The sequence below is a fragment of the Haliotis asinina genome, chromosome 6 (assembly GCF_037392515.1).
Source record: "Haliotis asinina isolate JCU_RB_2024 chromosome 6, JCU_Hal_asi_v2, whole genome shotgun sequence".
Lineage (NCBI taxonomy): Eukaryota > Metazoa > Mollusca > Gastropoda > Lepetellida > Haliotidae > Haliotis > Haliotis asinina.
In genome coordinates, this window is record NC_090285.1 from 2,032,802 (window position 1) to 2,054,786 (window position 21,985).

At 42.9% G+C, this 21,985-nt stretch overlaps 36 non-coding genes across 36 annotated transcripts; 18 read left to right on the forward strand and 18 right to left on the reverse strand.

Moving 5' to 3' along the window:
• Window positions 1-5,240: 5,240 nt before the first annotated feature.
• On the reverse strand, window positions 5,241-5,312 carry Trnag-ucc (transfer RNA glycine (anticodon UCC)). Its single transcript has one exon. It is a non-coding gene; the product is annotated as a tRNA-Gly (tRNA).
• A 317-nt stretch (window positions 5,313-5,629) lies between these two features.
• Window positions 5,630-5,700, forward strand: Trnag-gcc (transfer RNA glycine (anticodon GCC)). Its single transcript has one exon. It is a non-coding gene; the product is annotated as a tRNA-Gly (tRNA).
• Window positions 5,701-6,179: 479 nt separating this feature from the next.
• Trnag-ucc (transfer RNA glycine (anticodon UCC)) lies at window positions 6,180-6,251 on the reverse strand. Its single transcript has one exon. It is a non-coding gene; the product is annotated as a tRNA-Gly (tRNA).
• Window positions 6,252-6,568: 317 nt separating this feature from the next.
• Window positions 6,569-6,639, forward strand: Trnag-gcc (transfer RNA glycine (anticodon GCC)). Its single transcript has one exon. It is a non-coding gene; the product is annotated as a tRNA-Gly (tRNA).
• A 478-nt stretch (window positions 6,640-7,117) lies between these two features.
• On the reverse strand, window positions 7,118-7,189 carry Trnag-ucc (transfer RNA glycine (anticodon UCC)). Its single transcript has one exon. It is a non-coding gene; the product is annotated as a tRNA-Gly (tRNA).
• Window positions 7,190-7,506: 317 nt separating this feature from the next.
• Trnag-gcc (transfer RNA glycine (anticodon GCC)) lies at window positions 7,507-7,577 on the forward strand. The gene has a single exon. It is a non-coding gene; the product is annotated as a tRNA-Gly (tRNA).
• A 479-nt stretch (window positions 7,578-8,056) lies between these two features.
• Window positions 8,057-8,128, reverse strand: Trnag-ucc (transfer RNA glycine (anticodon UCC)). The gene has a single exon. It is a non-coding gene; the product is annotated as a tRNA-Gly (tRNA).
• A 317-nt stretch (window positions 8,129-8,445) lies between these two features.
• On the forward strand, window positions 8,446-8,516 carry Trnag-gcc (transfer RNA glycine (anticodon GCC)). Its single transcript has one exon. It is a non-coding gene; the product is annotated as a tRNA-Gly (tRNA).
• A 479-nt stretch (window positions 8,517-8,995) lies between these two features.
• Trnag-ucc (transfer RNA glycine (anticodon UCC)) lies at window positions 8,996-9,067 on the reverse strand. The gene has a single exon. It is a non-coding gene; the product is annotated as a tRNA-Gly (tRNA).
• A 317-nt stretch (window positions 9,068-9,384) lies between these two features.
• Trnag-gcc (transfer RNA glycine (anticodon GCC)) lies at window positions 9,385-9,455 on the forward strand. The gene has a single exon. It is a non-coding gene; the product is annotated as a tRNA-Gly (tRNA).
• Window positions 9,456-9,934: 479 nt separating this feature from the next.
• On the reverse strand, window positions 9,935-10,006 carry Trnag-ucc (transfer RNA glycine (anticodon UCC)). The gene has a single exon. It is a non-coding gene; the product is annotated as a tRNA-Gly (tRNA).
• A 317-nt stretch (window positions 10,007-10,323) lies between these two features.
• Trnag-gcc (transfer RNA glycine (anticodon GCC)) lies at window positions 10,324-10,394 on the forward strand. The gene has a single exon. It is a non-coding gene; the product is annotated as a tRNA-Gly (tRNA).
• A 479-nt stretch (window positions 10,395-10,873) lies between these two features.
• On the reverse strand, window positions 10,874-10,945 carry Trnag-ucc (transfer RNA glycine (anticodon UCC)). Its single transcript has one exon. It is a non-coding gene; the product is annotated as a tRNA-Gly (tRNA).
• Window positions 10,946-11,262: 317 nt separating this feature from the next.
• On the forward strand, window positions 11,263-11,333 carry Trnag-gcc (transfer RNA glycine (anticodon GCC)). The gene has a single exon. It is a non-coding gene; the product is annotated as a tRNA-Gly (tRNA).
• A 479-nt stretch (window positions 11,334-11,812) lies between these two features.
• On the reverse strand, window positions 11,813-11,884 carry Trnag-ucc (transfer RNA glycine (anticodon UCC)). The gene has a single exon. It is a non-coding gene; the product is annotated as a tRNA-Gly (tRNA).
• Window positions 11,885-12,201: 317 nt separating this feature from the next.
• Trnag-gcc (transfer RNA glycine (anticodon GCC)) lies at window positions 12,202-12,272 on the forward strand. The gene has a single exon. It is a non-coding gene; the product is annotated as a tRNA-Gly (tRNA).
• Window positions 12,273-12,751: 479 nt separating this feature from the next.
• On the reverse strand, window positions 12,752-12,823 carry Trnag-ucc (transfer RNA glycine (anticodon UCC)). The gene has a single exon. It is a non-coding gene; the product is annotated as a tRNA-Gly (tRNA).
• Window positions 12,824-13,140: 317 nt separating this feature from the next.
• Window positions 13,141-13,211, forward strand: Trnag-gcc (transfer RNA glycine (anticodon GCC)). Its single transcript has one exon. It is a non-coding gene; the product is annotated as a tRNA-Gly (tRNA).
• Window positions 13,212-13,690: 479 nt separating this feature from the next.
• Trnag-ucc (transfer RNA glycine (anticodon UCC)) lies at window positions 13,691-13,762 on the reverse strand. The gene has a single exon. It is a non-coding gene; the product is annotated as a tRNA-Gly (tRNA).
• Window positions 13,763-14,079: 317 nt separating this feature from the next.
• On the forward strand, window positions 14,080-14,150 carry Trnag-gcc (transfer RNA glycine (anticodon GCC)). The gene has a single exon. It is a non-coding gene; the product is annotated as a tRNA-Gly (tRNA).
• A 479-nt stretch (window positions 14,151-14,629) lies between these two features.
• Trnag-ucc (transfer RNA glycine (anticodon UCC)) lies at window positions 14,630-14,701 on the reverse strand. The gene has a single exon. It is a non-coding gene; the product is annotated as a tRNA-Gly (tRNA).
• A 317-nt stretch (window positions 14,702-15,018) lies between these two features.
• Trnag-gcc (transfer RNA glycine (anticodon GCC)) lies at window positions 15,019-15,089 on the forward strand. Its single transcript has one exon. It is a non-coding gene; the product is annotated as a tRNA-Gly (tRNA).
• A 479-nt stretch (window positions 15,090-15,568) lies between these two features.
• Trnag-ucc (transfer RNA glycine (anticodon UCC)) lies at window positions 15,569-15,640 on the reverse strand. Its single transcript has one exon. It is a non-coding gene; the product is annotated as a tRNA-Gly (tRNA).
• A 317-nt stretch (window positions 15,641-15,957) lies between these two features.
• Trnag-gcc (transfer RNA glycine (anticodon GCC)) lies at window positions 15,958-16,028 on the forward strand. Its single transcript has one exon. It is a non-coding gene; the product is annotated as a tRNA-Gly (tRNA).
• A 479-nt stretch (window positions 16,029-16,507) lies between these two features.
• Trnag-ucc (transfer RNA glycine (anticodon UCC)) lies at window positions 16,508-16,579 on the reverse strand. Its single transcript has one exon. It is a non-coding gene; the product is annotated as a tRNA-Gly (tRNA).
• A 317-nt stretch (window positions 16,580-16,896) lies between these two features.
• Window positions 16,897-16,967, forward strand: Trnag-gcc (transfer RNA glycine (anticodon GCC)). Its single transcript has one exon. It is a non-coding gene; the product is annotated as a tRNA-Gly (tRNA).
• A 479-nt stretch (window positions 16,968-17,446) lies between these two features.
• On the reverse strand, window positions 17,447-17,518 carry Trnag-ucc (transfer RNA glycine (anticodon UCC)). The gene has a single exon. It is a non-coding gene; the product is annotated as a tRNA-Gly (tRNA).
• A 317-nt stretch (window positions 17,519-17,835) lies between these two features.
• Trnag-gcc (transfer RNA glycine (anticodon GCC)) lies at window positions 17,836-17,906 on the forward strand. Its single transcript has one exon. It is a non-coding gene; the product is annotated as a tRNA-Gly (tRNA).
• Window positions 17,907-18,385: 479 nt separating this feature from the next.
• Window positions 18,386-18,457, reverse strand: Trnag-ucc (transfer RNA glycine (anticodon UCC)). The gene has a single exon. It is a non-coding gene; the product is annotated as a tRNA-Gly (tRNA).
• Window positions 18,458-18,774: 317 nt separating this feature from the next.
• Window positions 18,775-18,845, forward strand: Trnag-gcc (transfer RNA glycine (anticodon GCC)). Its single transcript has one exon. It is a non-coding gene; the product is annotated as a tRNA-Gly (tRNA).
• A 479-nt stretch (window positions 18,846-19,324) lies between these two features.
• Trnag-ucc (transfer RNA glycine (anticodon UCC)) lies at window positions 19,325-19,396 on the reverse strand. The gene has a single exon. It is a non-coding gene; the product is annotated as a tRNA-Gly (tRNA).
• Window positions 19,397-19,713: 317 nt separating this feature from the next.
• Window positions 19,714-19,784, forward strand: Trnag-gcc (transfer RNA glycine (anticodon GCC)). The gene has a single exon. It is a non-coding gene; the product is annotated as a tRNA-Gly (tRNA).
• A 479-nt stretch (window positions 19,785-20,263) lies between these two features.
• Trnag-ucc (transfer RNA glycine (anticodon UCC)) lies at window positions 20,264-20,335 on the reverse strand. Its single transcript has one exon. It is a non-coding gene; the product is annotated as a tRNA-Gly (tRNA).
• Window positions 20,336-20,652: 317 nt separating this feature from the next.
• On the forward strand, window positions 20,653-20,723 carry Trnag-gcc (transfer RNA glycine (anticodon GCC)). The gene has a single exon. It is a non-coding gene; the product is annotated as a tRNA-Gly (tRNA).
• A 479-nt stretch (window positions 20,724-21,202) lies between these two features.
• Window positions 21,203-21,274, reverse strand: Trnag-ucc (transfer RNA glycine (anticodon UCC)). Its single transcript has one exon. It is a non-coding gene; the product is annotated as a tRNA-Gly (tRNA).
• A 317-nt stretch (window positions 21,275-21,591) lies between these two features.
• On the forward strand, window positions 21,592-21,662 carry Trnag-gcc (transfer RNA glycine (anticodon GCC)). Its single transcript has one exon. It is a non-coding gene; the product is annotated as a tRNA-Gly (tRNA).
• Window positions 21,663-21,985: the final 323 nt, after the last annotated feature.

Sequence of the window (21,985 nt, forward strand, 5' to 3'; positions counted from 1 at the left end):
TTTGTATGTAAGAATTTCATAGGCGTCAGCCATCAGTAGGGACACTGATAGTTAATGGTAGTTATTTCATATATAGAATGTGTTAGCTACTGACACAAATTTTGTCAAAATTCTGATTTCAAATCAAAGGTTTGTGTTCACGTCCCTTGTACCAACAGTGAATGTTTGTTGAATGTTATGTTATGTCCTTGATTTGATCATATCTAAGGGAGACAGTAAGATTATACATAAATCATGGAGTTATCTCCCCTACCTGAACTGTACAACGCTTTGTTCATCAGCAGTTGTCTTGATGCCCCACAATCGAGCAGTTTTAAAACTTGTCTCATTTGTGGCATCAAGCAGTATGTCACCTGTCAGGTGATCGTCGTGAGTACCTCGATTTGAGGCGTTTTAACATTGCCATGGTGTTGTGGTTGGTTAGGTGTTTTCTGCCTTGAATATCTAAAAATATTCTCAAATGTCTCAATTTTGTAATATTTGACACTTACCAACATGGAACCTATTGAAGACAAGCTGTTATGATGTAATAGCTGCTTGACCCATGACCTGCAGTGTTAATAAACCTGCTACTGTTGTCCAGTTTGCTTGTGTGTATGCCATGAACTGTGTATCACAATCACGGATTGGTCACTTTAGCCGTGACGTATTGTTGAAAACATATGTATTTTTTCTTTCTTTTCTTTTGTCTATAAATGATTGCCAAAATGATTGTAAATTCAAGCAAACCAAATGGTCCCTATTCCCCAAATATTTGTTTTCTATTTTTATTATATTATGTGTATTTCAACATTGAAAGATTTTGCTCTTGAAATACCTCAGTTGCTAGTTCAAAGCTTAATAACTTCAATGAAGAAAATTGTTGTAAGTGATAAGTATTTAAGATTGAAACTCTTTGGGTGATTTATGTAGACCTTGTTAGTCTGCCTTGTGGTACAAACTGATGTTTCAATTGGAGCGGTTAACTGTGCCAGTACTCTGTATCATGTTATCCTCTTCTGAAACATTGCCGATGTGACATTAAATATTAACTTAACTCACAGAAATGGCAATGGAAGAGAAAATACATGTACACATTGCAAAATATCTGGAGCATAAGGCAGTGTTACAGAATGTCTATTTCTGTACTTAATAATTGTCCAAACAAATATGCTATTAAAGAAAGTAGGGAATATGTGATTTACAATGATTATAGAAAACAAATTCCAGGAGAAAACAGATGAGGAGTGATAAAGGGAATATGTGACAACTTATTCCATTCCTGTGGAAATGCTTCAGCAGTATATGTATGTTACAGTCAGATTGTGAAATCAGCCAATGACTAAATATTGCAGTCATTTCATGAAATGACTAAGAGGGTCAGCTTTTTGTCTATTAATCATCAATATACTTCAGTCATTTCATGAAATTTCATTTAAGTGGATCACAATTGCAGCATGACTTATTATCACATTAGTTAAAACTACTGTGGCAGTGACTGTTGCACTTCAGCGTGGCTTTGAAGCATTTACACCTGTTTGTTTGATTTGCTGTGTCCAGAGTGACCACACCTCACAAATCCCTGGCCACCACATATACAGATAAAATGAAATTTCATGAAATGACTGAAGTATATTGATTGTCGTTAAACAAAATGACAAGAAATGCCGGAAAGGTCATTCACGAAATGACTGATTTCACAGTCTGACTGTAACATATATACACTGCATTTCTTTTTCTCATTGGTATTGGTGAGTGGTGTGCTTGCTAAATGGAATAGCCCTACTTTTTCTAAATGGTGTATTTTAAGTGTTTGTATTTGTCTTATAACAGTTCAAATGAAACTCTTCCCTTGGCTTTCAACTTATTTCATACCATCAGTTTTATGTAGATATATTATTTGTTGCATGTTGTACATGAGAATCTGTGTTGATATACAGAGATTGACACAGAGTAGATTGGTACAGAGTATCACAAGGCTGTAGCTGTATGTTGTGGCACTGATAGTGTGTAGAGATCAGTATCCACATGCTGCTGGAACGAGTGTGCAGTGATGGCTGTGCTCTGTCTCCTGTACGCTGCCTGATGTGTCCAGGCAACTGTTACAGTGGGACTACCACTAATCAGAATACATTGGCAAGAAACTTCCTGATATAAACTACATACTACATACAAATATGCATGTTCGAGTGAGCTCACACTAGACCTGTGGATAGCAAGATTGCAGCCTGATGTGGAGTCAGTACTAAAGTGATGCTGGCTGCTGTGGTTTACCACATCTACTGCTACCTGGTGTGAGCCACGTCATTGATACCAGTAGTCCTGGGTGGGTGCAAGATTCTTGAAGCTTTTTGCCTGGGTTGGTGCAGGATGCTTGAGGCCAGTGTGTCGGGGTGGGTGCAAGATACTTGAAGCCAATATGTCTCGGTGGGTGCAAGATTCTTCAAGCTTATGAGCTCGGAAGGATGCAAGATACTTGAAGCACGTGAGGCTGGAAGGGTGCAAGATTCTTGAGATCCATGAGCTTAAATGGGTGGAAGATACTTGAAGCTCATGGGCTTGAGGGATGCAAGATTCTTGAAACCCATGGGCTGGAGGGATGCAAGATTCTTGAAGCCCAAGTTCTTGGAAGGGTGCAAGATTCTGGAAGCTCGTGTGCTTGGGGGATGCAAGATTCTTGAAACCCATGAGCTCATGTGGATGCAAGACTCCTGAAGCAAATGAACTTCGATGGATGCAGGACTCCTGAATCACATGGTGGTTGTGAACAACTTCAGGGGAAATCAGTTATTTTCTTCAATATAAGTCGCAAGAGCCCATCATTTAGATCTTTGGTTTAGTGGAAAGTGCAGTAAACAGATTCAAGGAATGTTCCTGGGCCATCAGGTTCACATGGTTGTATGGAGATATGTATGTTTTCACGTCAGGAAGTTGTGAGTTTTTTTTATGACAGCCCATCAAAAATGGCTTACTTGTTGCATGTTACAAAAATTCTGAAATTTGTAATAAATTCAGTTAAAGTTACTTGCTTTTTGTGTCTTGTTTTACGACTTTTCCATTGTTTTAGCTCATCTGACTGATAGTCAGAAAGCACTAATGTTCCAACTAAGGACAACTCTATATTTTGTGAGAGGTTTGAATGATATTTACATAACAAATGTACGAAAGCAAACCACCAGCATGTTCTTGGTTGCTTTGGAGATTTTACATGCTCTTTCCGGTGTTTTAGGTCATGTAATTATTAACAGTTCTGAGTTTCAGAACAAAATAGTTATATCAGACATAAACATTGTGCTTACATTTCACGTCACTGGGTATATTTCCGAAGTCCGTCATATTTTCAAGGCTCATTCAATGTTATTCATCAAAGGGTATACCAGCATAGCTCCATGTAAGTTCACACAACGTAAGTTCACACACAAATTATTCAGTCTGACATATATTGAATGTAAGCTTTCTGAATCTAATTCGGGACTTAATACAGCCAAGATAAAGTGTAATTCCGATTGCAGACCGATTGCAGAATCGGGAGAAAAAGATCTATACTGGACAGAAATAGGTAGGGTATATAAATGTCTGCTGTACCTGGCTTTTACAGGCGTTCGCCCATCCAAGTACTATCCGGACCCGACGACGTTGCTTAATTTCGGTGGTTTCCAGCGCAAACTTAAGCTACATAATTTATTACACCCACGGGGTAAAGGTGAAGGGCAACTGCCATGAATCATCATTCTCGCATTTTCAGTTGGTTTACAGAATGAATTGTTCTTTTATTGGAGTGCATCTTTATAGTGTCTGGCAAGTATCTGGTACTTGTGATACATGTGAAAACTCAAACATTCAGTTTTTGTCCGCCTAGATCATAGCCTATGCTGTTTTTCGAATAAAGTTAACATGAAAACGATGAAGAACCACGCTGTCGTGATGCCAGTAAAGTCGGGTTAATAGTGGCAGACAAAAATATTTAATCTATGACGATCGACTGAGTATATAGATAGTATATAGATGTACATCTTACGCTACATATAGGGGTTCACGCCACTCCTGTGTGTCCGGATTCGCGTCTTGGAACACTGTTTTGTTGAAAGAAACATCCAGGTTACTTATGGAGCGAAAAGCAAATGTCAACGATAAGTTTGGTGCCCCAGACCATGTGGTCAGTAACAGTGTGGAATGTTTTCGGTCGCAAAATGGCGAATTTGTCGGATGAAAGTGCTTCATTGCCTTTGTTTGGGCGCTTGTTTTAGCGTATCAGAGGCAGTAACGAGAGATGTTGTGTTTTACTTTCATAGTTAGACAGTTAGATATCTTGAGAAAAGACATGCAACTTTTGGAACGATTGGAAATGTGCTCGAGATGTGTGCATTTTAGACTCGATGTCTTCGTTGAAAATAGCACGTGTGGCTATTCACCTCTGAGTGTTGTTATTGTAACAAACATGCAGCCAGGTGGTTTTTGCATCCAATAATGGAGTTAAATTGGAAACTTTACTCCATTAACAAGTAATCTTTTGATCCAAATGCTCGAGGAAGCACACACGCTCTCGAGCTGTCAGCAGTCAGCCACAAGAAGGGTGTCCCTTCCGACGTCGACGTCGCCGTAGTATCACCCGAGATGGCTGTCCGAGTTAGGCATTTCGGAATGTAAGTTTTTAAATCATAAATAATAATCAATCCACACATTAAAACACTGATGAAATATCAATCACAAAAAACCCAATACTCTTAACTTCTTTTCTCCACTATATTCGATCTTCTCAAAAAAGTATTTAGGAATAAACACCAGCAAATAGACAAATTCTAAAAGAGTCCCAATATCAAAATGGATTACACAAAATATTTAAAATCATAGACAGGACAAGTCTGGTTTGTGTCGCAATGTGATTGTTAGTGATGTCACGTTTCTCTGACGTCAGGACATTGTGAGGTCACAGGTGAGTCTTTCTATAGATATCAGAACGTTGGAATGAGAGAACGTGTCCATTTACATTGAAGTTGATGTAAGGACGGAATGTTGTGCAGCTTTTAGCATTGTCCCACAGCAATCGGTGTCAGGCTGTCAATGAAGCAGTAATACCGTCAGTTCTACCTTGGATTACACACAATATTTCACTTCACAGCATGGCTGAGATAACAGAAAGTGTCCACAGCAAATTATATATATCAACATGATGTATAGTCATGGAGTAATTCATTTGTACTTTCTTCAGTCAGAGATGAACTCGACGTTTCTCTAGCTATGTTCCTGCAGGAATAAAAAGTTGCGTCGGCCGGGAATCGAACCCGGATCGACTGCTTGGAAGGCAACCATGCTAACCTTTACACCACCGACGCTGACCATGCTAAGCTTTGTTGAATAGGCATCTTAATGAAATTTGCTGATTGATTGGCCACGCTTCGAGGCACGCCACTAAACGAGACGGCTTACGTCACAAACTGAATGAAATTGGGCTTTGGAAATGTATTTCTGTCTTATGCAACGAGGGTCTACAATCTACGAAGCACTGATAACAAATTGTATTTAAATGAAGAGGACACTGCATTTGCATCCATATGGAGTAAATGGACACGTCAACTGAACACTTCCTCCTTGCCAGCTGTCTTCTTTAACTTAAGAATGAGAAGCTAAGAAAAGGCACTGTTAGTGTGAAGCATCGGTGGTCTAGTGGTAGAATACTCGCCTGCCACGCGGGTGACCCGGGTTCGATTCCCGGTCGATGCACACTCTTTTTGGGTTTTTTTTGCGCCTCTGGGGGTTGAAAAAGAGGCCTCCAAACGCGTGTCTCCTGGTAAGAACACCTAGTCTGTGACGCAATGTGATTGTTGTCAGTGATGTCACGTTTCTGTGACGTCAGGACATTGTGAGGTCACAGGTGAGTCTTTCTATATATATCAGAACGTTGGAATGAGAGAACGTGTCCATTTACATTGAAGTTGATGTAAGGACGGAATGTTGTGCAGCTTTTAGCATTGTCCCACAGCAATCGGTGTCAGGCTGTCAATGAAGCAGTAATACCGTCAGTTCTACGTTGGATTACACACAATATTTCACTTCACAGCATGGCTGAGATAACAGAAAGTGTCCACAGCAAATTATATATATCAAAATGATGTATAGTCATGGAGTAATTCATTTGTACTTTCTTCAGTCAGAGATGAACTCGACGTTTCTCTAGCTATGTTCCTGCAGGAATAAAAAGTTGCGTCGGCCGGGAATCGAACCCGGATCGACTGCTTGGAAGGCAACCATGCTAACCTTTACACCACCGACGCTGACCATGCTAAGCTTTGTTGAATAGGCATCTTAATGAAATTTGCTGATTGATTGGCCACGCTTCGAGGCACGCCACTAAACGAGACGGCTTACGTCACAAACTGAATGAAATTGGGCTTTGGAAATGTATTTCTGTCTTATGCAACGAGGGTCTACAATCTACGAAGCACTGATAACAAATTGTATTTAAATGAAGAGGACACTGCATTTGCATCCATATGGAGTAAATGGACACGTCAACTGAACACTTCCTCCTTGCCAGCTGTCTTCTTTAACTTAAGAATGAAAAGCTAAGAAAAGGCACTGTTAGTGTGAAGCATCGGTGGTCTAGTGGTAGAATACTCGCCTGCCACGCGGGTGACCCGGGTTCGATTCCCGGTCGATGCACACTCTTTTTTGTTTTTTTTTCGCCTCTGGGGGTTGAAAAAGAGGCCTCCAAACGCGTGTCTCCTGGTAAGAACACCTAGTCTGTGACGCAATGTGATTGTTGTCAGTGATGTCACGTTTCTCTGACGTCAGGCCATTGTGAGGTCACAGGTGAGTCTTTCTATAGATATCAGAACGTTGGAATGAGAGAACGTGTCCATTTACATTGAAGTTGATGTAAGGACGGAATGTTGTGCAGCTTTTAGCATTGTCCCACAGCAATCGGTGTCAGGCTGTCAATGAAGCAGTAATACCGTCAGTTCTACCTTGGATTACACACAATATTTCACTTCACAGCATGGCTGAGATAACAGAAAGTGTCCACAGCAAATTATATATATCAACATGATGTATAGTCATGGAGTAATTCATTTGTACTTTCTTCAGTCAGAGATGAACTCGACGTTTCTCTAGCTATGTTCCTGCAGGAATAAAAAGTTGCGTCGGCCGGGAATCGAACCCGGATCGACTGCTTGGAAGGCAACCATGCTAACCTTTACACCACCGACGCTGACCATGCTAAGCTTTGTTGAATAGGCATCTTAATGAAATTTGCTGATTGATTGGCCACGCTTCGAGGCACGCCACTAAACGAGACGGCTTACGTCACAAACTGAATGAAATTGGGCTTTGGAAATGTATTTCTGTCTTATGCAACGAGGGTCTACAATCTACGAAGCACTGATAACAAATTGTATTTAAATGAAGAGGACACTGCATTTGCATCCATATGGAGTAAATGGACACGTCAACTGAACACTTCCTCCTTGCCAGCTGTCTTCTTTAACTTAAGAATGAGAAGCTAAGAAAAGGCACTGTTAGTGTGAAGCATCGGTGGTCTAGTGGTAGAATACTCGCCTGCCACGCGGGTGACCCGGGTTCGATTCCCGGTCGATGCACACTCTTTTTGGGTTTTTTTTGCGCCTCTGGGGGTTGAAAAAGAGGCCTCCAAACGCGTGTCTCCTGGTAAGAACACCTAGTCTGTGACGCAATGTGATTGTTGTCAGTGATGTCACGTTTCTGTGACGTCAGGACATTGTGAGGTCACAGGTGAGTCTTTCTATATATATCAGAACGTTGGAATGAGAGAACGTGTCCATTTACATTGAAGTTGATGTAAGGACGGAATGTTGTGCAGCTTTTAGCATTGTCCCACAGCAATCGGTGTCAGGCTGTCAATGAAGCAGTAATACCGTCAGTTCTACGTTGGATTACACACAATATTTCACTTCACAGCATGGCTGAGATAACAGAAAGTGTCCACAGCAAATTATATATATCAAAATGATGTATAGTCATGGAGTAATTCATTTGTACTTTCTTCAGTCAGAGATGAACTCGACGTTTCTCTAGCTATGTTCCTGCAGGAATAAAAAGTTGCGTCGGCCGGGAATCGAACCCGGATCGACTGCTTGGAAGGCAACCATGCTAACCTTTACACCACCGACGCTGACCATGCTAAGCTTTGTTGAATAGGCATCTTAATGAAATTTGCTGATTGATTGGCCACGCTTCGAGGCACGCCACTAAACGAGACGGCTTACGTCACAAACTGAATGAAATTGGGCTTTGGAAATGTATTTCTGTCTTATGCAACGAGGGTCTACAATCTACGAAGCACTGATAACAAATTGTATTTAAATGAAGAGGACACTGCATTTGCATCCATATGGAGTAAATGGACACGTCAACTGAACACTTCCTCCTTGCCAGCTGTCTTCTTTAACTTAAGAATGAGAAGCTAAGAAAAGGCACTGTTAGTGTGAAGCATCGGTGGTCTAGTGGTAGAATACTCGCCTGCCACGCGGGTGACCCGGGTTCGATTCCCGGTCGATGCACACTCTTTTTGGGTTTTTTTTGCGCCTCTGGGGGTTGAAAAAGAGGCCTCCAAACGCGTGTCTCCTGGTAAGAACACCTAGTCTGTGACGCAATGTGATTGTTGTCAGTGATGTCACGTTTCTGTGACGTCAGGACATTGTGAGGTCACAGGTGAGTCTTTCTATATATATCAGAACGTTGGAATGAGAGAACGTGTCCATTTACATTGAAGTTGATGTAAGGACGGAATGTTGTGCAGCTTTTAGCATTGTCCCACAGCAATCGGTGTCAGGCTGTCAATGAAGCAGTAATACCGTCAGTTCTACGTTGGATTACACACAATATTTCACTTCACAGCATGGCTGAGATAACAGAAAGTGTCCACAGCAAATTATATATATCAACATGATGTATAGTCATGGAGTAATTCATTTGTACTTTCTTCAGTCAGAGATGAACTCGACGTTTCTCTAGCTATGTTCCTGCAGGAATAAAAAGTTGCGTCGGCCGGGAATCGAACCCGGATCGACTGCTTGGAAGGCAACCATGCTAACCTTTACACCACCGACGCTGACCATGCTAAGCTTTGTTGAATAGGCATCTTAATGAAATTTGCTGATTGATTGGCCACGCTTCGAGGCACGCCACTAAACGAGACGGCTTACGTCACAAACTGAATGAAATTGGGCTTTGGAAATGTATTTCTGTCTTATGCAACGAGGGTCTACAATCTACGAAGCACTGATAACAAATTGTATTTAAATGAAGAGGACACTGCATTTGCATCCATATGGAGTAAATGGACACGTCAACTGAACACTTCCTCCTTGCCAGCTGTCTTCTTTAACTTAAGAATGAGAAGCTAAGAAAAGGCACTGTTAGTGTGAAGCATCGGTGGTCTAGTGGTAGAATACTCGCCTGCCACGCGGGTGACCCGGGTTCGATTCCCGGTCGATGCACACCCTTTTTGGGTTTTTTTTGCGCCTCTGGGGGTTGAAAAAGAGGCCTCCAAACGCGTGTCTCCTGGTAAGAACACCTAGTCTGTGACGCAATGTGATTGTTGTCAGTGATGTCACGTTTCTGTGACGTCAGGACATTGTGAGGTCACAGGTGAGTCTTTCTATATATATCAGAACGTTGGAATGAGAGAACGTGTCCATTTACATTGAAGTTGATGTAAGGACGGAATGTTGTGCAGCTTTTAGCATTGTCCCACAGCAATCGGTGTCAGGCTGTCAATGAAGCAGTAATACCGTCAGTTCTACGTTGGATTACACACAATATTTCACTTCACAGCATGGCTGAGATAACAGAAAGTGTCCACAGCAAATTATATATATCAAAATGATGTATAGTCATGGAGTAATTCATTTGTACTTTCTTCAGTCAGAGATGAACTCGACGTTTCTCTAGCTATGTTCCTGCAGGAATAAAAAGTTGCGTCGGCCGGGAATCGAACCCGGATCGACTGCTTGGAAGGCAACCATGCTAACCTTTACACCACCGACGCTGACCATGCTAAGCTTTGTTGAATAGGCATCTTAATGAAATTTGCTGATTGATTGGCCACGCTTCGAGGCACGCCACTAAACGAGACGGCTTACGTCACAAACTGAATGAAATTGGGCTTTGGAAATGTATTTCTGTCTTATGCAACGAGGGTCTACAATCTACGAAGCACTGATAACAAATTGTATTTAAATGAAGAGGACACTGCATTTGCATCCATATGGAGTAAATGGACACGTCAACTGAACACTTCCTCCTTGCCAGCTGTCTTCTTTAACTTAAGAATGAGAAGCTAAGAAAAGGCACTGTTAGTGTGAAGCATCGGTGGTCTAGTGGTAGAATACTCGCCTGCCACGCGGGTGACCCGGGTTCGATTCCCGGTCGATGCACACTCTTTTTGGGTTTTTTTTGCGCCTCTGGGGGTTGAAAAAGAGGCCTCCAAACGCGTGTCTCCTGGTAAGAACACCTAGTCTGTGACGCAATGTGATTGTTGTCAGTGATGTCACGTTTCTGTGACGTCAGGACATTGTGAGGTCACAGGTGAGTCTTTCTATATATATCAGAACGTTGGAATGAGAGAACGTGTCCATTTACATTGAAGTTGATGTAAGGACGGAATGTTGTGCAGCTTTTAGCATTGTCCCACAGCAATCGGTGTCAGGCTGTCAATGAAGCAGTAATACCGTCAGTTCTACGTTGGATTACACACAATATTTCACTTCACAGCATGGCTGAGATAACAGAAAGTGTCCACAGCAAATTATATATATCAACATGATGTATAGTCATGGAGTAATTCATTTGTACTTTCTTCAGTCAGAGATGAACTCGACGTTTCTCTAGCTATGTTCCTGCAGGAATAAAAAGTTGCGTCGGCCGGGAATCGAACCCGGATCGACTGCTTGGAAGGCAACCATGTTAACCTTTACACCACCGACGCTGACCATGCTAAGCTTTGTTGAATAGGCATCTTAATGAAATTTGCTGATTGATTGGCCACGCTTCGAGGCACGCCACTAAACGAGACGGCTTACGTCACAAACTGAATGAAATTGGGCTTTGGAAATGTATTTCTGTCTTATGCAACGAGGGTCTACAATCTACGAAGCACTGATAACAAATTGTATTTAAATGAAGAGGACACTGCATTTGCATCCATATGGAGTAAATGGACACGTCAACTGAACACTTCCTCCTTGCCAGCTGTCTTCTTTAACTTAAGAATGAGAAGCTAAGAAAAGGCATTGTTAGTGTGAAGCATCGGTGGTCTAGTGGTAGAATACTCGCCTGCCACGCGGGTGACCCGGGTTCGATTCCCGGTCGATGCACACTCTTTTTGGGTTTTTTTTGCGCCTCTGGGGGTTGAAAAAGAGGCCTCCAAACGCGTGTCTCCTGGTAAGAACACCTAGTCTGTGACGCAATGTGATTGTTGTCAGTGATGTCACGTTTCTGTGACGTCAGGACATTGTGAGGTCACAGGTGAGTCTTTCTATATATATCAGAACGTTGGAATGAGAGAACGTGTCCATTTACATTGAAGTTGATGTAAGGACGGAATGTTGTGCAGCTTTTAGCATTGTCCCACAGCAATCGGTGTCAGGCTGTCAATGAAGCAGTAATACCGTCAGTTCTACCTTGGATTACACACAATATTTCACTTCACAGCATGGCTGAGATAACAGAAAGTGTCCACAGCAAATTATATATATCAACATGATGTATAGTCATGGAGTAATTCATTTGTACTTTCTTCAGTCAGAGATGAACTCGACGTTTCTCTAGCTATGTTCCTGCAGGAATAAAAAGTTGCGTCGGCCGGGAATCGAACCCGGATCGACTGCTTGGAAGGCAACCATGCTAACCTTTACACCACCGACGCTGACCATGCTAAGCTTTGTTGAATAGGCATCTTAATGAAATTTGCTGATTGATTGGCCACGCTTCGAGGCACGCCACTAAACGAGACGGCTTACGTCACAAACTGAATGAAATTGGGCTTTGGAAATGTATTTCTGTCTTATGCAACGAGGGTCTACAATCTACGAAGCACTGATAACAAATTGTATTTAAATGAAGAGGACACTGCATTTGCATCCATATGGAGTAAATGGACACGTCAACTGAACACTTCCTCCTTGCCAGCTGTCTTCTTTAACTTAAGAATGAGAAGCTAAGAAAAGGCACTGTTAGTGTGAAGCATCGGTGGTCTAGTGGTAGAATACTCGCCTGCCACGCGGGTGACCCGGGTTCGATTCCCGGTCGATGCACACTCTTTTTGGGTTTTTTTTGCGCCTCTGGGGGTTGAAAAAGAGGCCTCCAAACGCGTGTCTCCTGGTAAGAACACCTAGTCTGTGACGCAATGTGATTGTTGTCAGTGATGTCACGTTTCTGTGACGTCAGGACATTGTGAGGTCACAGGTGAGTCTTTCTATATATATCAGAACGTTGGAATGAGAGAACGTGTCCATTTACATTGAAGTTGATGTAAGGACGGAATGTTGTGCAGCTTTTAGCATTGTCCCACAGCAATCGGTGTCAGGCTGTCAATGAAGCAGTAATACCGTCAGTTCTACGTTGGATTACACACAATATTTCACTTCACAGCATGGCTGAGATAACAGAAAGTGTCCACAGCAAATTATATATATCAACATGATGTATAGTCATGGAGTAATTCATTTGTACTTTCTTCAGTCAGAGATGAACTCGACGTTTCTCTAGCTATGTTCCTGCAGGAATAAAAAGTTGCGTCGGCCGGGAATCGAACCCGGATCGACTGCTTGGAAGGCAACCATGTTAACCTTTACACCACCGACGCTGACCATGCTAAGCTTTGTTGAATAGGCATCTTAATGAAATTTGCTGATTGATTGGCCACGCTTCGAGGCACGCCACTAAACGAGACGGCTTACGTCACAAACTGAATGAAATTGGGCTTTGGAAATGTATTTCTGTCTTATGCAACGAGGGTCTACAATCTACGAAGCACTGATAACAAATTGTATTTAAATGAAGAGGACACTGCATTTGCATCCATATGGAGTAAATGGACACGTCAACTGAACACTTCCTCCTTGCCAGCTGTCTTCTTTAACTTAAGAATGAGAAGCTAAGAAAAGGCACTGTTAGTGTGAAGCATCGGTGGTCTAGTGGTAGAATACTCGCCTGCCACGCGGGTGACCCGGGTTCGATTCCCGGTCGATGCACACTCTTTTTGGGTTTTTTTTGCGCCTCTGGGGGTTGAAAAAGAGGCCTCCAAACGCGTGTCTCCTGGTAAGAACACCTAGTCTGTGACGCAATGTGATTGTTGTCAGTGATGTCACGTTTCTGTGACGTCAGGACATTGTGAGGTCACAGGTGAGTCTTTCTATATATATCAGAACGTTGGAATGAGAGAACGTGTCCATTTACATTGAAGTTGATGTAAGGACGGAATGTTGTGCAGCTTTTAGCATTGTCCCACAGCAATCGGTGTCAGGCTGTCAATGAAGCAGTAATACCGTCAGTTCTACGTTGGATTACACACAATATTTCACTTCACAGCATGGCTGAGATAACAGAAAGTGTCCACAGCAAATTATATATATCAAAATGATGTATAGTCATGGAGTAATTCATTTGTACTTTCTTCAGTCAGAGATGAACTCGACGTTTCTCTAGCTATGTTCCTGCAGGAATAAAAAGTTGCGTCGGCCGGGAATCGAACCCGGATCGACTGCTTGGAAGGCAACCATGCTAACCTTTACACCACCGACGCTGACCATGCTAAGCTTTGTTGAATAGGCATCTTAATGAAATTTGCTGATTGATTGGCCACGCTTCGAGGCACGCCACTAAACGAGACGGCTTACGTCACAAACTGAATGAAATTGGGCTTTGGAAATGTATTTCTGTCTTATGCAACGAGGGTCTACAATCTACGAAGCACTGATAACAAATTGTATTTAAATGAAGAGGACACTGCATTTGCATCCATATGGAGTAAATGGACACGTCAACTGAACACTTCCTCCTTGCCAGCTGTCTTCTTTAACTTAAGAATGAGAAGCTAAGAAAAGGCACTGTTAGTGTGAAGCATCGGTGGTCTAGTGGTAGAATACTCGCCTGCCACGCGGGTGACCCGGGTTCGATTCCCGGTCGATGCACACTCTTTTTGGGTTTTTTTTGCGCCTCTGGGGGTTGAAAAAGAGGCCTCCAAACGCGTGTCTCCTGGTAAGAACACCTAGTCTGTGACGCAATGTGATTGTTGTCAGTGATGTCACGTTTCTGTGACGTCAGGACATTGTGAGGTCACAGGTGAGTCTTTCTATATATATCAGAACGTTGGAATGAGAGAACGTGTCCATTTACATTGAAGTTGATGTAAGGACGGAATGTTGTGCAGCTTTTAGCATTGTCCCACAGCAATCGGTGTCAGGCTGTCAATGAAGCAGTAATACCGTCAGTTCTACGTTGGATTACACACAATATTTCACTTCACAGCATGGCTGAGATAACAGAAAGTGTCCACAGCAAATTATATATATCAACATGATGTATAGTCATGGAGTAATTCATTTGTACTTTCTTCAGTCAGAGATGAACTCGACGTTTCTCTAGCTATGTTCCTGCAGGAATAAAAAGTTGCGTCGGCCGGGAATCGAACCCGGATCGACTGCTTGGAAGGCAACCATGTTAACCTTTACACCACCGACGCTGACCATGCTAAGCTTTGTTGAATAGGCATCTTAATGAAATTTGCTGATTGATTGGCCACGCTTCGAGGCACGCCACTAAACGAGACGGCTTACGTCACAAACTGAATGAAATTGGGCTTTGGAAATGTATTTCTGTCTTATGCAACGAGGGTCTACAATCTACGAAGCACTGATAACAAATTGTATTTAAATGAAGAGGACACTGCATTTGCATCCATATGGAGTAAATGGACACGTCAACTGAACACTTCCTCCTTGCCAGCTGTCTTCTTTAACTTAAGAATGAGAAGCTAAGAAAAGGCACTGTTAGTGTGAAGCATCGGTGGTCTAGTGGTAGAATACTCGCCTGCCACGCGGGTGACCCGGGTTCGATTCCCGGTCGATGCACACTCTTTTTGGGTTTTTTTTGCGCCTCTGGGGGTTGAAAAAGAGGCCTCCAAACGCGTGTCTCCTGGTAAGAACACCTAGTCTGTGACGCAATGTGATTGTTGTCAGTGATGTCACGTTTCTGTGACGTCAGGACATTGTGAGGTCACAGGTGAGTCTTTCTATATATATCAGAACGTTGGAATGAGAGAACGTGTCCATTTACATTGAAGTTGATGTAAGGACGGAATGTTGTGCAGCTTTTAGCATTGTCCCACAGCAATCGGTGTCAGGCTGTCAATGAAGCAGTAATACCGTCAGTTCTACGTTGGATTACACACAATATTTCACTTCACAGCATGGCTGAGATAACAGAAAGTGTCCACAGCAAATTATATATATCAAAATGATGTATAGTCATGGAGTAATTCATTTGTACTTTCTTCAGTCAGAGATGAACTCGACGTTTCTCTAGCTATGTTCCTGCAGGAATAAAAAGTTGCGTCGGCCGGGAATCGAACCCGGATCGACTGCTTGGAAGGCAACCATGCTAACCTTTACACCACCGACGCTGACCATGCTAAGCTTTGTTGAATAGGCATCTTAATGAAATTTGCTGATTGATTGGCCACGCTTCGAGGCACGCCACTAAACGAGACGGCTTACGTCACAAACTGAATGAAATTGGGCTTTGGAAATGTATTTCTGTCTTATGCAACGAGGGTCTACAATCTACGAAGCACTGATAACAAATTGTATTTAAATGAAGAGGACACTGCATTTGCATCCATATGGAGTAAATGGACACGTCAACTGAACACTTCCTCCTTGCCAGCTGTCTTCTTTAACTTAAGAATGAGAAGCTAAGAAAAGGCACTGTTAGTGTGAAGCATCGGTGGTCTAGTGGTAGAATACTCGCCTGCCACGCGGGTGACCCGGGTTCGATTCCCGGTCGATGCACACTCTTTTTGGGTTTTTTTTGCGCCTCTGGGGGTTGAAAAAGAGGCCTCCAAACGCGTGTCTCCTGGTAAGAACACCTAGTCTGTGACGCAATGTGATTGTTGTCAGTGATGTCACGTTTCTGTGACGTCAGGACATTGTGAGGTCACAGGTGAGTCTTTCTATATATATCAGAACGTTGGAATGAGAGAACGTGTCCATTTACATTGAAGTTGATGTAAGGACGGAATGTTGTGCAGCTTTTAGCATTGTCCCACAGCAATCGGTGTCAGGCTGTCAATGAAGCAGTAATACCGTCAGTTCTACGTTGGATTACACACAATATTTCACTTCACAGCATGGCTGAGATAACAGAAAGTGTCCACAGCAAATTATATATATCAAAATGATGTATAGTCATGGAGTAATTCATTTGTACTTTCTTCAGTCAGAGATGAACTCGACGTTTCTCTAGCTATGTTCCTGCAGGAATAAAAAGTTGCGTCGGCCGGGAATCGAACCCGGATCGACTGCTTGGAAGGCAACCATGCTAACCTTTACACCACCGACGCTGACCATGCTAAGCTTTGTTGAATAGGCATCTTAATGAAATTTGCTGATTGATTGGCCACGCTTCGAGGCACGCCACTAAACGAGACGGCTTACGTCACAAACTGAATGAAATTGGGCTTTGGAAATGTATTTCTGTCTTATGCAACGAGGGTCTACAATCTACGAAGCACTGATAACAAATTGTATTTAAATGAAGAGGACACTGCATTTGCATCCATATGGAGTAAATGGACACGTCAACTGAACACTTCCTCCTTGCCAGCTGTCTTCTTTAACTTAAGAATGAGAAGCTAAGAAAAGGCACTGTTAGTGTGAAGCATCGGTGGTCTAGTGGTAGAATACTCGCCTGCCACGCGGGTGACCCGGGTTCGATTCCCGGTCGATGCACACTCTTTTTGGGTTTTTTTTGCGCCTCTGGGGGTTGAAAAAGAGGCCTCCAAACGCGTGTCTCCTGGTAAGAACACCTAGTCTGTGACGCAATGTGATTGTTGTCAGTGATGTCACGTTTCTGTGACGTCAGGACATTGTGAGGTCACAGGTGAGTCTTTCTATATATATCAGAACGTTGGAATGAGAGAACGTGTCCATTTACATTGAAGTTGATGTAAGGACGGAATGTTGTGCAGCTTTTAGCATTGTCCCACAGCAATCGGTGTCAGGCTGTCAATGAAGCAGTAATACCGTCAGTTCTACGTTGGATTACACACAATATTTCACTTCACAGCATGGCTGAGATAACAGAAAGTGTCCACAGCAAATTATATATATCAAAATGATGTATAGTCATGGAGTAATTCATTTGTACTTTCTTCAGTCAGAGATGAACTCGACGTTTCTCTAGCTATGTTCCTGCAGGAATAAAAAGTTGCGTCGGCCGGGAATCGAACCCGGATCGACTGCTTGGAAGGCAACCATGCTAACCTTTACACCACCGACGCTGACCATGCTAAGCTTTGTTGAATAGGCATCTTAATGAAATTTGCTGATTGATTGGCCACGCTTCGAGGCACGCCACTAAACGAGACGGCTTACGTCACAAACTGAATGAAATTGGGCTTTGGAAATGTATTTCTGTCTTATGCAACGAGGGTCTACAATCTACGAAGCACTGATAACAAATTGTATTTAAATGAAGAGGACACTGCATTTGCATCCATATGGAGTAAATGGACACGTCAACTGAACACTTCCTCCTTGCCAGCTGTCTTCTTTAACTTAAGAATGAGAAGCTAAGAAAAGGCACTGTTAGTGTGAAGCATCGGTGGTCTAGTGGTAGAATACTCGCCTGCCACGCGGGTGACCCGGGTTCGATTCCCGGTCGATGCACACTCTTTTTGGTTTTTTTTTGCGCCTCTGGGGGTTGAAAAAGAGGCCTCCAAACGCGTGTCTCCTGGTAAGAACACCTAGTCTGTGACGCAATGTGATTGTTGTCAGTGATGTCACGTTTCTGTGACGTCAGGACATTGTGAGGTCACAGGTGAGTCTTTCTATATATATCAGAACGTTGGAATGAGAGAACGTGTCCATTTACATTGAAGTTGATGTAAGGACGGAATGTTGTGCAGCTTTTAGCATTGTCCCACAGCAATCGGTGTCAGGCTGTCAATGAAGCAGTAATACCGTCAGTTCTACGTTGGATTACACACAATATTTCACTTCACAGCATGGCTGAGATAACAGAAAGTGTCCACAGCAAATTATATATATCAACATGATGTATAGTCATGGAGTAATTCATTTGTACTTTCTTCAGTCAGAGATGAACTCGACGTTTCTCTAGCTATGTTCCTGCAGGAATAAAAAGTTGCGTCGGCCGGGAATCGAACCCGGATCGACTGCTTGGAAGGCAACCATGTTAACCTTTACACCACCGACGCTGACCATGCTAAGCTTTGTTGAATAGGCATCTTAATGAAATTTGCTGATTGATTGGCCACGCTTCGAGGCACGCCACTAAACGAGACGGCTTACGTCACAAACTGAATGAAATTGGGCTTTGGAAATGTATTTCTGTCTTATGCAACGAGGGTCTACAATCTACGAAGCACTGATAACAAATTGTATTTAAATGAAGAGGACACTGCATTTGCATCCATATGGAGTAAATGGACACGTCAACTGAACACTTCCTCCTTGCCAGCTGTCTTCTTTAACTTAAGAATGAGAAGCTAAGAAAAGGCACTGTTAGTGTGAAGCATCGGTGGTCTAGTGGTAGAATACTCGCCTGCCACGCGGGTGACCCGGGTTCGATTCCCGGTCGATGCACACTCTTTTTGGGTTTTTTTTGCGCCTCTGGGGGTTGAAAAAGAGGCCTCCAAACGCGTGTCTCCTGGTAAGAACACCTAGTCTGTGACGCAATGTGATTGTTGTCAGTGATGTCACGTTTCTGTGACGTCAGGACATTGTGAGGTCACAGGTGAGTCTTTCTATATATATCAGAACGTTGGAATGAGAGAACGTGTCCATTTACATTGAAGTTGATGTAAGGACGGAATGTTGTGCAGCTTTTAGCATTGTCCCACAGCAATCGGTGTCAGGCTGTCAATGAAGCAGTAATACCGTCAGTTCTACGTTGGATTACACACAATATTTCACTTCACAGCATGGCTGAGATAACAGAAAGTGTCCACAGCAAATTATATATATCAAAATGATGTATAGTCATGGAGTAATTCATTTGTACTTTCTTCAGTCAGAGATGAACTCGACGTTTCTCTAGCTATGTTCCTGCAGGAATAAAAAGTTGCGTCGGCCGGGAATCGAACCCGGATCGACTGCTTGGAAGGCAACCATGCTAACCTTTACACCACCGACGCTGACCATGCTAAGCTTTGTTGAATAGGCATCTTAATGAAATTTGCTGATTGATTGGCCACGCTTCGAGGCACGCCACTAAACGAGACGGCTTACGTCACAAACTGAATGAAATTGGGCTTTGGAAATGTATTTCTGTCTTATGCAACGAGGGTCTACAATCTACGAAGCACTGATAACAAATTGTATTTAAATGAAGAGGACACTGCATTTGCATCCATATGGAGTAAATGGACACGTCAACTGAACACTTCCTCCTTGCCAGCTGTCTTCTTTAACTTAAGAATGAGAAGCTAAGAAAAGGCACTGTTAGTGTGAAGCATCGGTGGTCTAGTGGTAGAATACTCGCCTGCCACGCGGGTGACCCGGGTTCGATTCCCGGTCGATGCACACTCTTTTTGGGTTTTTTTTGCGCCTCTGGGGGTTGAAAAAGAGGCCTCCAAACGCGTGTCTCCTGGTAAGAACACCTAGTCTGTGACGCAATGTGATTGTTGTCAGTGATGTCACGTTTCTGTGACGTCAGGACATTGTGAGGTCACAGGTGAGTCTTTCTATATATATCAGAACGTTGGAATGAGAGAACGTGTCCATTTACATTGAAGTTGATGTAAGGACGGAATGTTGTGCAGCTTTTAGCATTGTCCCACAGCAATCGGTGTCAGGCTGTCAATGAAGCAGTAATACCGTCAGTTCTACGTTGGATTACACACAATATTTCACTTCACAGCATGGCTGAGATAACAGAAAGTGTCCACAGCAAATTATATATATCAAAATGATGTATAGTCATGGAGTAATTCATTTGTACTTTCTTCAGTCAGAGATGAACTCGACGTTTCTCTAGCTATGTTCCTGCAGGAATAAAAAGTTGCGTCGGCCGGGAATCGAACCCGGATCGACTGCTTGGAAGGCAACCATGCTAACCTTTACACCACCGACGCTGACCATGCTAAGCTTTGTTGAATAGGCATCTTAATGAAATTTGCTGATTGATTGGCCACGCTTCGAGGCACGCCACTAAACGAGACGGCTTACGTCACAAACTGAATGAAATTGGGCTTTGGAAATGTATTTCTGTCTTATGCAACGAGGGTCTACAATCTACGAAGCACTGATAACAAATTGTATTTAAATGAAGAGGACACTGCATTTGCATCCATATGGAGTAAATGGACACGTCAACTGAACACTTCCTCCTTGCCAGCTGTCTTCTTTAACTTAAGAATGAGAAGCTAAGAAAAGGCACTGTTAGTGTGAAGCATCGGTGGTCTAGTGGTAGAATACTCGCCTGCCACGCGGGTGACCCGGGTTCGATTCCCGGTCGATGCACACTCTTTTTGGGTTTTTTTTGCGCCTCTGGGGGTTGAAAAAGAGGCCTCCAAACGCGTGTCTCCTGGTAAGAACACCTAGTCTGTGACGCAATGTGATTGTTGTCAGTGATGTCACGTTTCTGTGACGTCAGGACATTGTGAGGTCACAGGTGAGTCTTTCTATATATATCAGAACGTTGGAATGAGAGAACGTGTCCATTTACATTGAAGTTGATGTAAGGACGGAATGTTGTGCAGCTTTTAGCATTGTCCCACAGCAATCGGTGTCAGGCTGTCAATGAAGCAGTAATACCGTCAGTTCTACGTTGGATTACACACAATATTTCACTTCACAGCATGGCTGAGATAACAGAAAGTGTCCACAGCAAATTATATATATCAAAATGATGTATAGTCATGGAGTAATTCATTTGTACTTTCTTCAGTCAGAGATGAACTCGACGTTTCTCTAGCTATGTTCCTGCAGGAATAAAAAGTTGCGTCGGCCGGGAATCGAACCCGGATCGACTGCTTGGAAGGCAACCATGCTAACCTTTACACCACCGACGCTGACCATGCTAAGCTTTGTTGAATAGGCATCTTAATGAAATTTGCTGATTGATTGGCCACGCTTCGAGGCACGCCACTAAACGAGACGGCTTACGTCACAAACTGAATGAAATTGGGCTTTGGAAATGTATTTCTGTCTTATGCAACGAGGGTCTACAATCTACGAAGCACTGATAACAAATTGTATTTAAATGAAGAGGACACTGCATTTGCATCCATATGGAGTAAATGGACACGTCAACTGAACACTTCCTCCTTGCCAGCTGTCTTCTTTAACTTAAGAATGAGAAGCTAAGAAAAGGCACTGTTAGTGTGAAGCATCGGTGGTCTAGTGGTAGAATACTCGCCTGCCACGCGGGTGACCCGGGTTCGATTCCCGGTCGATGCACACTCTTTTTGGTTTTTTTTTGCGCCTCTGGGGGTTGAAAAAGAGGCCTCCAAACGCGTGTCTCCTGGTAAGAACACCTAGTCTGTGACGCAATGTGATTGTTGTCAGTGATGTCACGTTTCTGTGACGTCAGGACATTGTGAGGTCACAGGTGAGTCTTTCTATATATATCAGAACGTTGGAATGAGAGAACGTGTCCATTTACATTGAAGTTGATGTAAGGACGGAATGTTGTGCAGCTTTTAGCATTGTCCCACAGCAATCGGTGTCAGGCTGTCAATGAAGCAGTAATACCGTCAGTTCTACGTTGGATTACACACAAT